Source organism: Hyperolius riggenbachi, chromosome 12 (assembly GCF_040937935.1).
Source record: "Hyperolius riggenbachi isolate aHypRig1 chromosome 12, aHypRig1.pri, whole genome shotgun sequence".
In the NCBI taxonomy this organism is placed as follows: domain Eukaryota; kingdom Metazoa; phylum Chordata; class Amphibia; order Anura; family Hyperoliidae; genus Hyperolius; species Hyperolius riggenbachi.
This window is the reverse complement of record NC_090657.1, coordinates 197,833,851-197,844,809: the sequence shown is the minus strand read 5'-3', so window position 1 is coordinate 197,844,809 and position 10,959 is coordinate 197,833,851. Positions and strand designations below refer to the sequence as shown.

General features: G+C 44.1%; 1 protein-coding gene across 1 annotated transcript in view; it reads left to right on the top strand.

Moving 5' to 3' along the window:
- The first annotated feature begins 1,642 nt into the window (after nt 1-1,642).
- The window catches only part of TMEM220 (transmembrane protein 220), a 292,061-nt gene continuing 282,744 nt past the window's right edge, over nt 1,643-10,959 (top strand). The window contains exon 1 of the mRNA XM_068262954.1: nt 1,643-1,684. The gene's annotated coding sequence lies outside the window, so the exon portion shown is untranslated. The remainder of the gene's footprint in view (nt 1,685-10,959) is intronic.

Sequence of the window (10,959 nt, the reverse complement as noted above, 5' to 3'; positions counted from 1 at the left end):
ACCATAAACAAGGTCTCCACGTGTCTCTCAGCAATTTCCTCCTGGATGTCTGCGAGGTTCCTGAAGCTTAACCTAGACAAAACTGAGCTCCTGATCTTTCCACTCCATGCTGCTGCACCCCTCCCAGATTTCCACCTGACAACTGATAACACAACCATTCGCCCTACTTCCCAGGCCCGCTGTCTGGGTGTCACCTTGGACTCTGACCTCTCCTTCATCCCACACATCCAAAACATCACCAGAGCTTGCAATTTCCACCTCCGTAATATCTCCAAGATCCGCCCCTTCTTAACCCCGGACACGACCAAACTGCTCATCCATGCCCTCATCATCTCCCGCCTTGATTACTGTAACTCCCTCCTTTCTGGCCTCCCCTTGAAACGCACTGCCACCCTTCAATCAGTGATGAAGGCAGCTGCAAGACTCATCCATTCATCGCACCGCTCCGCATCCACATCTCCCCTTTGTGAATCCCTGCATTGGCTCCCTATCTGTTTCAGGATAACTTTCAAGATTCTATGCCTGGCGTATAAATCTGTGCACAAAACCTGCCCTACCTACATCTCGGAGCTTGTTCACAGGTCGCCCCCTCCGATCCTCCAACGACCTTCGCCTCACCACCCCACGCATTTCACACTCCCATGCCCGCCTGCAGGATTTCTCAAGAGCTGCCCCCACCCTCTGGAACGCCCTTCCACCACCCATCAGACTTTCTCCCTCTTTCAACACATTCAAGCAAGCCCTCAAAACCCACCTCTTTATGATGGCCTACCCACCTCCTACCACACAGTAACTCTACTGAATATTTCACAGCCCCACCTAGTGTTTCCACCCCACCCTTTAGATTGTAAGCCTCTGGCAGAGTCCTCCCTTCCCTAGTGTAATCTACAGTATTGTGTGCTCCTGTCCTATTACAGCCTGTACTTGTATTACTGGGCCTACCTAACCAGCCCATATTGCATGATCATGTATTTTGTACAATTTCCATGTATGACTTTGTTCTATGTTGTATAACATTGTTATGTCTGTCATCCTTGTATCATTGTATATATTTATTGTCCAGCGCTGCGTAATATGTTGGTGCTTTATAAATACAATAAATAATAATAATGTGCAAGGTAATGTCCATGTGTCCCTATGGCTCAAGTAAGGGGCATAACTACAGGGGAGCAGCCCCTGCGACCTCAGGGGGGCCCAGAGCTGTAAGGGGGCCCCAGCTACTACTTCACTCCCTCCAATATAGGGGTCCATCCTTCAGATCAGATGCACTTGTTATGGGTGTGAGGAGTATGATGATCATACTTTTATGACCCTCGGAGGATGGGCCCCCCAGGTTCTGAGACTCACCTGGGGTAGGTAAGGGAAAGGGTATCAACATTTGCTGAGGGCCCCATGATTTGTCGTTACGCCCCTGGCTCAAGGGATAGTACTGGTTTAGGGCCTGAGCCCACTAACGCAGTTGTGCGCAGTTGTGTCCGCGTTTCAACATCTGTAACATTGATGTGTAACTGAAAAGCGGACACAACTGCGCACAACTGCGTTAGTGGGCTCAGGCACTAACTGAGTGCTGACCCGAAAGCTGTTACTGGTCATCGCCATATTTAAAATGTAGGACAGAGAATTCCTTTGATCACAGTGGACATAAAGGACGGAGGAGAGGAGAGATTAATGACTACACTACACGGTAAGTATGACCTATGTATGTTTATTTTTCAGTTCAGGTTTGCTTTTAGATGTGCAACCATCATTCCGGCCATAGAACTAAATACACTTAGGACCCGTTTCCAGTAGCATTGTGGATGCGATGCGACCATCACATTGCATCCAGTCGCGAGTATTTCTGTCCACCTTCCAGATATCCGGATGCGGCGTCATGCAGCTTCCCATCGGCGGCAATGGGGAATCAGATGCGTGCTGCGGGAAAACTGCTGCATGCTATCCTTCATTACCCCCGTGTCGCATCGCGCTGGATCACGTAGGTAAAGTCACGTAAGTGGAAGCCACTCCATTGACGTGAATAGGTTACATTTTCTTTGCGGTGCAGTGATCGCAACACGTGTCGTGGAAACAGGCCCCTTGAGAGTTTGATGAAAGTCCTGTACATACTGTATGTGCATTCTAGGTGGGCTCCAGCGTGCTTATCTGTTGCTGTGTTTCCATGGCAATGAAAATATTCTCTCATTAGTCTGTGAATTCAACCCAAAACTTGTGAAAATCTCCACGGTTCTCAGTCACCTAATTTTGATATGACAGCTTCCCCCTTCCCTCCACCGACTTAAGAGTGTGCAGCTGTGCTTCATATACGACATGGCGTCAGGCGTCCCCAGGGTCCAACATTGCATTCCCGTGATGCTGCAACGCGATGCTTCACATAACATTTTTCTTTCAGCACAGATCTTGAATGTGTTAAACATGAATATAATGACACTGGATTAACTAGGTGTGGAATAATATTTTGCTGCTGGTTGGTTACTAGAGGGGAGATTTGGTACACAGGCCGACTCAGAGCGGGGCCTTTACCGACACAGAAGACATATTAGCTGCACTGTTTGATTAAATATTATCACCAGAACAAATGTTTTATGATGTCACACTTGCTATGTCTCTCCCTGCCGTGTTCTGTTTGATAATATTGGACTCACTGGGGGAAAAGCGTTTCCTCACCATTGAATTGTTACTTGTCAATATGAAAAGTAGACTGTTTTGTGGACTTGATTCTACTTCTGTTCAGGAAAGTGTCTGGCCAGTTCCCAAGTTTTTTCCCACCTCTCCCGACTTCCCTGCATACACCGAATATAGCATATTTAAAGTGAACCTTAACCTCTGGAGCCCCAGAGGTTTATACCCCCTTAGTGACCAGGCCATTGTTTTACAATTCAGCACTTCGCAACTTTATCGGTTTATTGCTTGGTCATACAGCTTAGCACCCTAATGAATTTTACATCCTTTTCTTCTCACAAATAGAGCTTTCTTTTGGTGCTATTTGATTTATACTGTATTTTTTAGTTTTTTTTAATTAATCAAAAAAAAGTCCTACTTTTTAATTAATCAAAAAAAAAAACTCCTACTTTAAATAAACATACAGATAAGTTAATTGACTTCCCCATAAAATAGCCCTAGACTAAGATACTTACATTATACAATACATACATAGACTATGGCAGATATTAGATTGTGAGCCTCTACGAGGGACAAGAGTGTTCTCTGTACAGTGCTGCATAAGCAGGGACAGTTCTAGACTGTTAAAAACAGGGAACACCAAGAGCCCCAATAGTGTAATTCGTACTGGACAAGGTGGCAATAAGTTTGTATTGCTAAATACTCACAAGTCAGGGTCACCAGCAGGCAACCACTGTAAAGGCAGGTGGGGAGATTGTCCTGACCCCACTCAGGATTAAGAAGTCGCTCTCTGTAGACAGGAAGAAAGGGTAGCAACCCTCCACCAAGGGTGGACTCAAAAAACAATCTGCACAAGGATTCAAATTATGATACTCCTCCCTATATTGCCTGATGAAGCGGGGTTGAACCTGCGAAACGCGTTGCATTTCTTTTTGGAGTTCCTAACAGGAGCGTAGCAATAGGGGTTGCAGAGGTTGCGACCGCATCGGGGCCCCGAAGGGCCCTCCCTCAACTGCAGTATTATCTCTATATTGGTCCTGTGCTCATAATAATCACTTCTATAGATGCTTTCAATAGTGGTAATCATTAACAAACTGTTCCCCATTCCATTCTTGTACCTCTGACACTGTAGTTGCCATTGGCAGGTTTTGGTGCGCCGTATCAATTGCTATGTATAGAGTGCCTGGGGGGCCCCATGTAAAACTTGCATCGGGGCCCACGGCTCCTTAGCTACACCACTGGTTCCTAATAAATGTTTGACCGTCTGAATCGCAGTCGTTGTCGTGGCTGCTTGAGGGAGGTAAGACCACCACTTCCTCCTTCAATTTTGCCATTTAAGTTGGTTTTTAAGCTCATTTAATCTAATCTTATACTTTTGGCGCCTCTGTTCATTGTATACAGTTCTAGACTGTTTGCTGCCTGAGGCAAACTTGTGATCTTGTGATGATGCCCCCCCCCCCCCCCCTTCCATTGGAATGATCGCACAGCATTGGACAATTTACACGATACGTTATAGTTGCGATGAGCACCCAAAAAACACACTCAGTATACGTAGGTATAGGTGCCCCCAGTATTGGTAGCTAGGTACAGTTGCCTCCAGTATAAAAACATAGATACAGTAGCACAGCGCTAAAATCACGTTAAAGTTCACCAACTAGAGGTGGTGCGCACTAAATACAGTTACCAGTCCTGTCTTCAAAGCAATAGTCCAATCTTAGCTGCGCTCATTCATTCATCCAGAGATTCATTCGCCGTTGCGATCACCCCTTGAGCATAAACACCTCAGAGAAAAACAAGACACATATGGCAGATAATAGTGCAGACTGTTTATAACCACTGACACCCCTCTGGTGTAAACATATATACTCAAGCTTACTGACGTTGTGAGGGTAGGGAGCTTGGAAAGCCACCACCAGTTACAATCAAACACTCCTCTCCAAAACCTATGTCCTCCCTGCTCACCGTCGTGCAGCTAGGTGAGCACTTGGCCAATGACCTCCTTAAGTCAGCAATCTTCAATCTGCCTGATCACCAATGGATGCCTTGTTCAGTATGTGGTCCATGCACAATACCTCAAAACAGTGACAATAATCGCCAATGTGTAAGATCAACTATTTAATAACTATTAAAAAAGTAATGCGCGTACATCATAAAAACTTTTCACAAGCATGTCACAAAGATGTTACCGATCCCTCCATCTAGGATTACGGCACAGCTCGTCCTCCGTCATATACAGCCAGCGTCCTCCTTGCCGCTCTCAAGCTTGAGAGCAGGGAGGACATAGGTTTTGGAGGGGAGTGTTTGATTGTAACTGGTGGTGGCTTTCCAAGCTTCCTACCCTCACAACGTCCGTAAGCTTGAGTATATATGTTTACACCAGACAGTCTGCACTATTATCTGCCATATGTGTCTTGTTTTTCTCTGAGGTGTTTATGCTCAAGGGGTGATCGCAATGGCAAATGAATCTCTGGATGCATGAATGAGCGCAGCTAAGATTGGACTATTGCCTCCAGTATAGGTTAACCAGGTACAGTTGCCCCAGGTATAGGTTAGCCAGGCACTCCCTACAATTCCTGTTTCTGCCTGGTGCTGTCCCCAGATATCTGCCGCCTGAGGAAGTCGCCTCACTTGGCATCATGGGTGGACCAGGCTTGTGCGTAAGATGTCAGCGCTATATAAATACAATTTAGCATATAAATAAAAAAAAAAACAGCCTGACAGCGCTGATTGCTGGGACCTGCTTTTTACAGTGATGGGAGTGCGCGACGTACAAGCGTGAGCTCCCATCAAATCCCGTACGTCACGAAATGACGTACATATGCGTCACGGAAGAACAAGAGAGCCTCTCTTCCCCCGCAATCCTGCGTTAGGCGGTCAGCACAAGGTTCAGTATGGATGGCTTTTTTTAACTAGTGCAGGAAGTAGCATGAAGTTGTAAATCTGTGAATGTACAGACACAATCCTACACAGAACTATACTGTGTTCCTTTTTCCTTCTTTCTCAATGTGTGGGTTAAAAATCAGGGCTTTACATGACAGGTTTTCTGAAGTTGGACTGTACTATAACGCTCAATGACATGCAATCAGAGATGGTAAATCTATCTGAAGCTATAGGTGCACTATAGTGGGTGCCCAAAGGAATCAGGACGCGATCCTAGTGTGACTTGTCTATTTCTATGGGGATGGAGGAGAGGACAGCGCAGATGACATTGCGCATATGCAATTGACTTTCTCTTCTGATTTGTCTACTAGATTATATTTTCACACCTGCCCCCAGTAAGCAACAAAATACTGTTGACGGTGCTTTTTCATCTATTATTTGGTTCTGTTTCAATTGCAAGGTGCTGAAAAGTTATTTTAAAAAGAAGTTGAAAAATGATCTCCTAAGAGAAAATTTAGAAGAAAGAGTGAATTTCAAATGGGCCCAGGAGCCCGATGGTGCGGTCTCACTACAAGCTGCTTTAATTGTAATCTCAGTAAATATAATCACAATGGTAGGCTGCAAAGACTTGCAATCACTGTTAGAGCCTGCGGGAAAATGACCGTCCCGCTCGGTTTTCCAGGTCTGTGAAACAGGAGCCGGTCGGTCGCACTTCTAGAGTTCTTTAGGATAAAGCTAAAAAACTACTACCTCCCAGCTGAGGTGCAAACAAGGGAGGAAACACCCAGTATATAGGAAATCCTCCCTTACCTCTCCTAGGCCAGTCTAAGAGGAAATGCTTTTATCCAAGCACAATAACCGTGTTTGAATAAAATTCCAGTTAGAATGGCCTAGTTCTTTTTAGACTGTTAGATGGAATCGTAGTTATACAGGGCGCCTCCACCCGTGTTATTGTCTGAATAAGGGCCAGTTTGTCCTGTCCATCCTGCATAAAGCCCAGACATGGCCTGAGGTTGATCCTTTATGCTGAATGCTCCACAGAGTCCCGAGCTCCAAGATATGAAAGATTTCAGCGTATTTGTAATGGAAAACAAGTGGGGCAGGGAGAGCCACCAGTGGAAGCGTGTAATGTCATTCTTAGGCGATTGCGTCACTTCTGTCTGAGGGATTCTGCAAGTCTTATCGCTCAGGATCTTCCAAACAGTTCCTGTGTTGTGCTGTGCTGAGCGTGGAGATATTCCCTCTCTGAGATGTCGCCTGCCATCACCGCCCATCACTCCACATTTGTCTCACTCACGCCTGGGTCCTTACGGAGCCCATAAAGTCAACATTACAGACAGGGACATACCCCGCAGGCACTCAGCCATCTGGGCAACTGGCCCAATAATGATCATATTGTTTAAAAGTTCCCTACTTGAAATCATATTGTACTTTTGTATAAAAATAAATGTTACAAGCATTTTTTTATTTTTGATATATAGGATATCCAAGATGCAATTAAATCAAATGCAAGGGCAGCACGGTGGCGTAGTGTTTATCACTCTCGCCTTGCAGCGCTGGGTCCCTGGTTTGAATCCCAGCCATGTCAACATCTGCAAGGAGTTTGTATGTTCTCACCGTGTCTGTGTGGGTTTCCTCCAGGCCCTCCGGTTTCCTCCCACATCCCAAAAAGCATACAGATAAGTTAATTGGCTTTCCCCTAAATTGGCCCTAGACTATGATACATGCACTACATAATACATACACAGACATATGACTATGGTAGGGACTAGATTGTGAGCCCCTCTGAGGGACAGTTAGTGATAAGTGACAATATACTCTGTACAGCGCTGCGTAATATGTCGGTGCTATATAAATACATAAATAAGTAAATAAATTGCTTTTATGTACCTAGGGTTTCTTTTAGCCCCTTGGTAGTCTTGTAGGTCCCTTGTTGTCCTCCCGGGCCCCTTAGATGATCAGGCCTAGTAAAGTCCAGGATTCAGCTGAGTCGCGCTCTACTGTGCATGCACTAACCTGGCACTGCACCTTCTTGATTGTGTTGTAGTATTTATCTATATAAGTAGATACATACTTGTTCTACTTACATAGCATATGTATTGTACTGTCCACATTTTTATTAAAGTGAATTTTATAAAGTAAATAAAGAGAAAACTGTTTCAGGAATTTTTCATCTTTGCTGCCTCTGACTGAAGCCAATCCTGATGTAATTTCCTCCCTTACTCTTTTTGTTTCCTAGAAACTGCACTGTCATATGTAGCTTGCTTTGTAAACACATGTGAGCACAGCATAGATTGTATTCCAGCAGCTTCTGCAGAGGGGTGAGGTACATTTCCCTTCTCAGCCTTATGTCATACTGAACTGCCCTCAGCCAATCAGTGTTTAGAAGGAATGTGGGAGGGAAGATGACAAGCTTCCTTCTCCCTGGCAATTTACCAAATAGTGCAAGGCAACTGATATAAGATTTATTACAGCAGAAACATTTTTTATTATATTGAAATGCTTGCAAAGCAGGGTCCGGTTGTAGACTGCAGACTAAACACAGCAGACGGTATATTGAATTTGATTTTATGGCTGACAATCCAGCTTTAAAGAGACTCTGTAACATCAAAAACATCCCCTGGGGGGTACTCACCTCGGGTGGGGGAAGCCTCGGGATCCTAATGAGGCTTCCCACGCCGTCCTCTGTCCCACGGGGGTCTCGCTGCAGCCCTCCGAACAGCCGGCGACAGACCCGACTATCAATTCAATATTTACCTTTGCTGGCTCCAGCGGGGGCGCTGTGGCTGCTTTCGGCTCCAAAGTAGACTGAAATACCCGATCTCAGTTGGGTCCGCTCTACTGCGCAGGCGCCGGAAACTTGCGCCTGCGCAGTAGAGCAGACCCGACGGCGATCGGGTATTTCCACCTACTTCGGAGCCGACAGCCGTCAGATCGCCTGCGCAGGAGCTGGGAAGGTAAATAATGACGTCATCTTGTACGGAGGGCCGCAGCGAGACCCCTGAGGGACGGAGGACGGCGTGGGAAGACTCATAGGATCCTGAGGCTTCCCCCACCCGAGGTGAGTACCCCCCAGGGGACGTTTTGACGTTGATTCTCTTTAAAAAGTCCCAGGTAAGTAAAAGCAAACTGTTTTATTCGCCTCAGATATTCTTTAAGAGTACCTGAACTAACGTGTGACATCTTAAGATAAACGTTTGTACAGTGCAAATCACACATATAACTCAACTCGAATGCTAACCAGAGGTGCCAAAAGGACTTAAACTCAATAAAACAGTGTAAGAAGAGGATGTAAAGGTGGACCTACCTCCTCCGATGACTACTTCAAGGTCTGTAGTAAAGGACTTTATTGTAATAAACTTGCTGTTGGCAACTTCGTTTCATCAGGGAAGTAAACAGAGCATGTATTCTTGCTTGAATGAGTAATATCATTGCTGCTGTGTATTTCATTATATTAGTTTATAAAATAGATCTAACAAGAGAGTGATTTTTGATACAGTAAGTCCTTTACTACAAATCAGTAATTTGTCATTGGAAGAGGTAGGTCCATTTTTACTTCCTCTTTTTAAACTATTTTTATCAATAACATACAAGTTGTGTTTTTCTGCCTTGGGTCTGTTCCCAACTCCTATTTCTACAGAGATATTGACCTGAATGGGGTCGGGTTGGTTCTTACCATCTGCATATTCAGTGTGTTCTTCAATTTTGACCTATAGATTCTGATTATCCAATCTTTCTCTACATACTACAGTTTATGGGCTTCCGTTTCCAAACCCCCCTCCCCTATTTCCTCTTTTTTTCGAAGATACATATTACTAGGCTGTGTTTGGGGGTTTTTTTTATGCTGTAAGGGCCTTTTTACACTTAATCAGTTGCTCTCAGTTAAAGGGAACCTGTACTGAGTAAAATTATTGAAAATAAACACATGAGGTAACTTTAAATGAACATGACATAGTTACCTTGCCATCAGTTCCTCTCAGTTCACCATTTTATTCTGACAATAATCCCTTCCAGTTCTGACAATATTTTGTCAGAACTGAAATATACCAGTTGCTGTCAGTTATATATCAGTTGCTGTCAGTTACAGCTGAGAGGAGAACTGATGTGTCCATGTTCCCCTATGACTGAAATGGGTGATACTACAGTTTAACTGTGTGCTGAGCAGAAAGCTGTTATGGTGTAATGGCCAAAATGGAGGATGGAGAATTCCATTGATCACAGTGGACAAATGGGACGCGGGAGAGGAGAAAGGGATTGATGAGTAGACTACACGGGAGGTAAGTATGACTTGTGTATGGTTATTTTGACTTTTAATTTTCAATTCAGGTTTTCTTTGAAAATCATTTTTCTTTCCGTTTTAAAATAATGACCATGTTTTCCTATGGTACTGTTTACACTTAAAGCATTTTAACGGAAGCAGGAGATTTGGGCGCATGAGACAAGTGGACAAAAAGGGCGCCCCATTTACTCCCATTATAAATATCGTTTAATGGGCGCCGAACAGGGAAAAAACGGCGCCGGAGATTATTAACGTTTTACAAACGGCGCCCGAAGATTTTTAAGGTTTTTATAACTGTGCTTGTGATGATTTAACTTTACAAAATGAGCCCGTGACTAATAACGTTTATAAAGATATTAAACATAATTATCCTGTTTAATTAAAACATGATTTAACATTTTAACCCTTACTGTTTGTAAAACATTATTATTCACAAAATAAAGCGATCAGTACGTAACGTAAATTGTAATATATTTTTTACAATCACTATTTGTAAAACATTTCTAAAACATTATCCACCCCAAAAAATTATTTAAATTTTTTTATTTAAATTTTTTATTTATTAATGTTTGTAAAACATTATCCATAGGGGGTCTTAGGTTTAGGCACCACCAGGGGGGTCTTAGGTTTAGGCACCCCCAGGGGGTCTAGGGGCTAGGGATAGGTACAGGGAGGGCTTTGGGGTGGTTAGTTTTAGGCACCACCTGGGGGGGTCTTAGGTTTAGGCGCCACCAGGGGGGTCTTAGGTTTAGGCACCATCAGGGGGGTCTTAGGTTTAGGCACCACCAGGGGGGTCTTAGGTTTAGGCACCACCAGGGGGGTCTTAGGTTTAGGCACCCCAGGGGGTCTAGGGGTTAGGGATAGGTACAGGGAGGGCTTTGGGGTGGTTAGTTTTAGGCACCAACAGGGGGGTCTTAGGTTTAGGCACCACCAGGGGGGTCTTAGGTTTAGGCACCACCAGGGGGTCTAGGGGTTAGGGATAGGTACAGGGAGGGTTCTGTGTGAGAGTAGGGTTACGTATAGTTTTAGTACAATTTTAATTATACTAATCAACAGTTATTATGAATGTACTTATATTAATATCATTGTTATAAACAATATTTTCACATTTTATTATTATAATAATAAACGATAAATCAAGATTATCCATAACAATATATAATTATAATGTTTAAACAAAT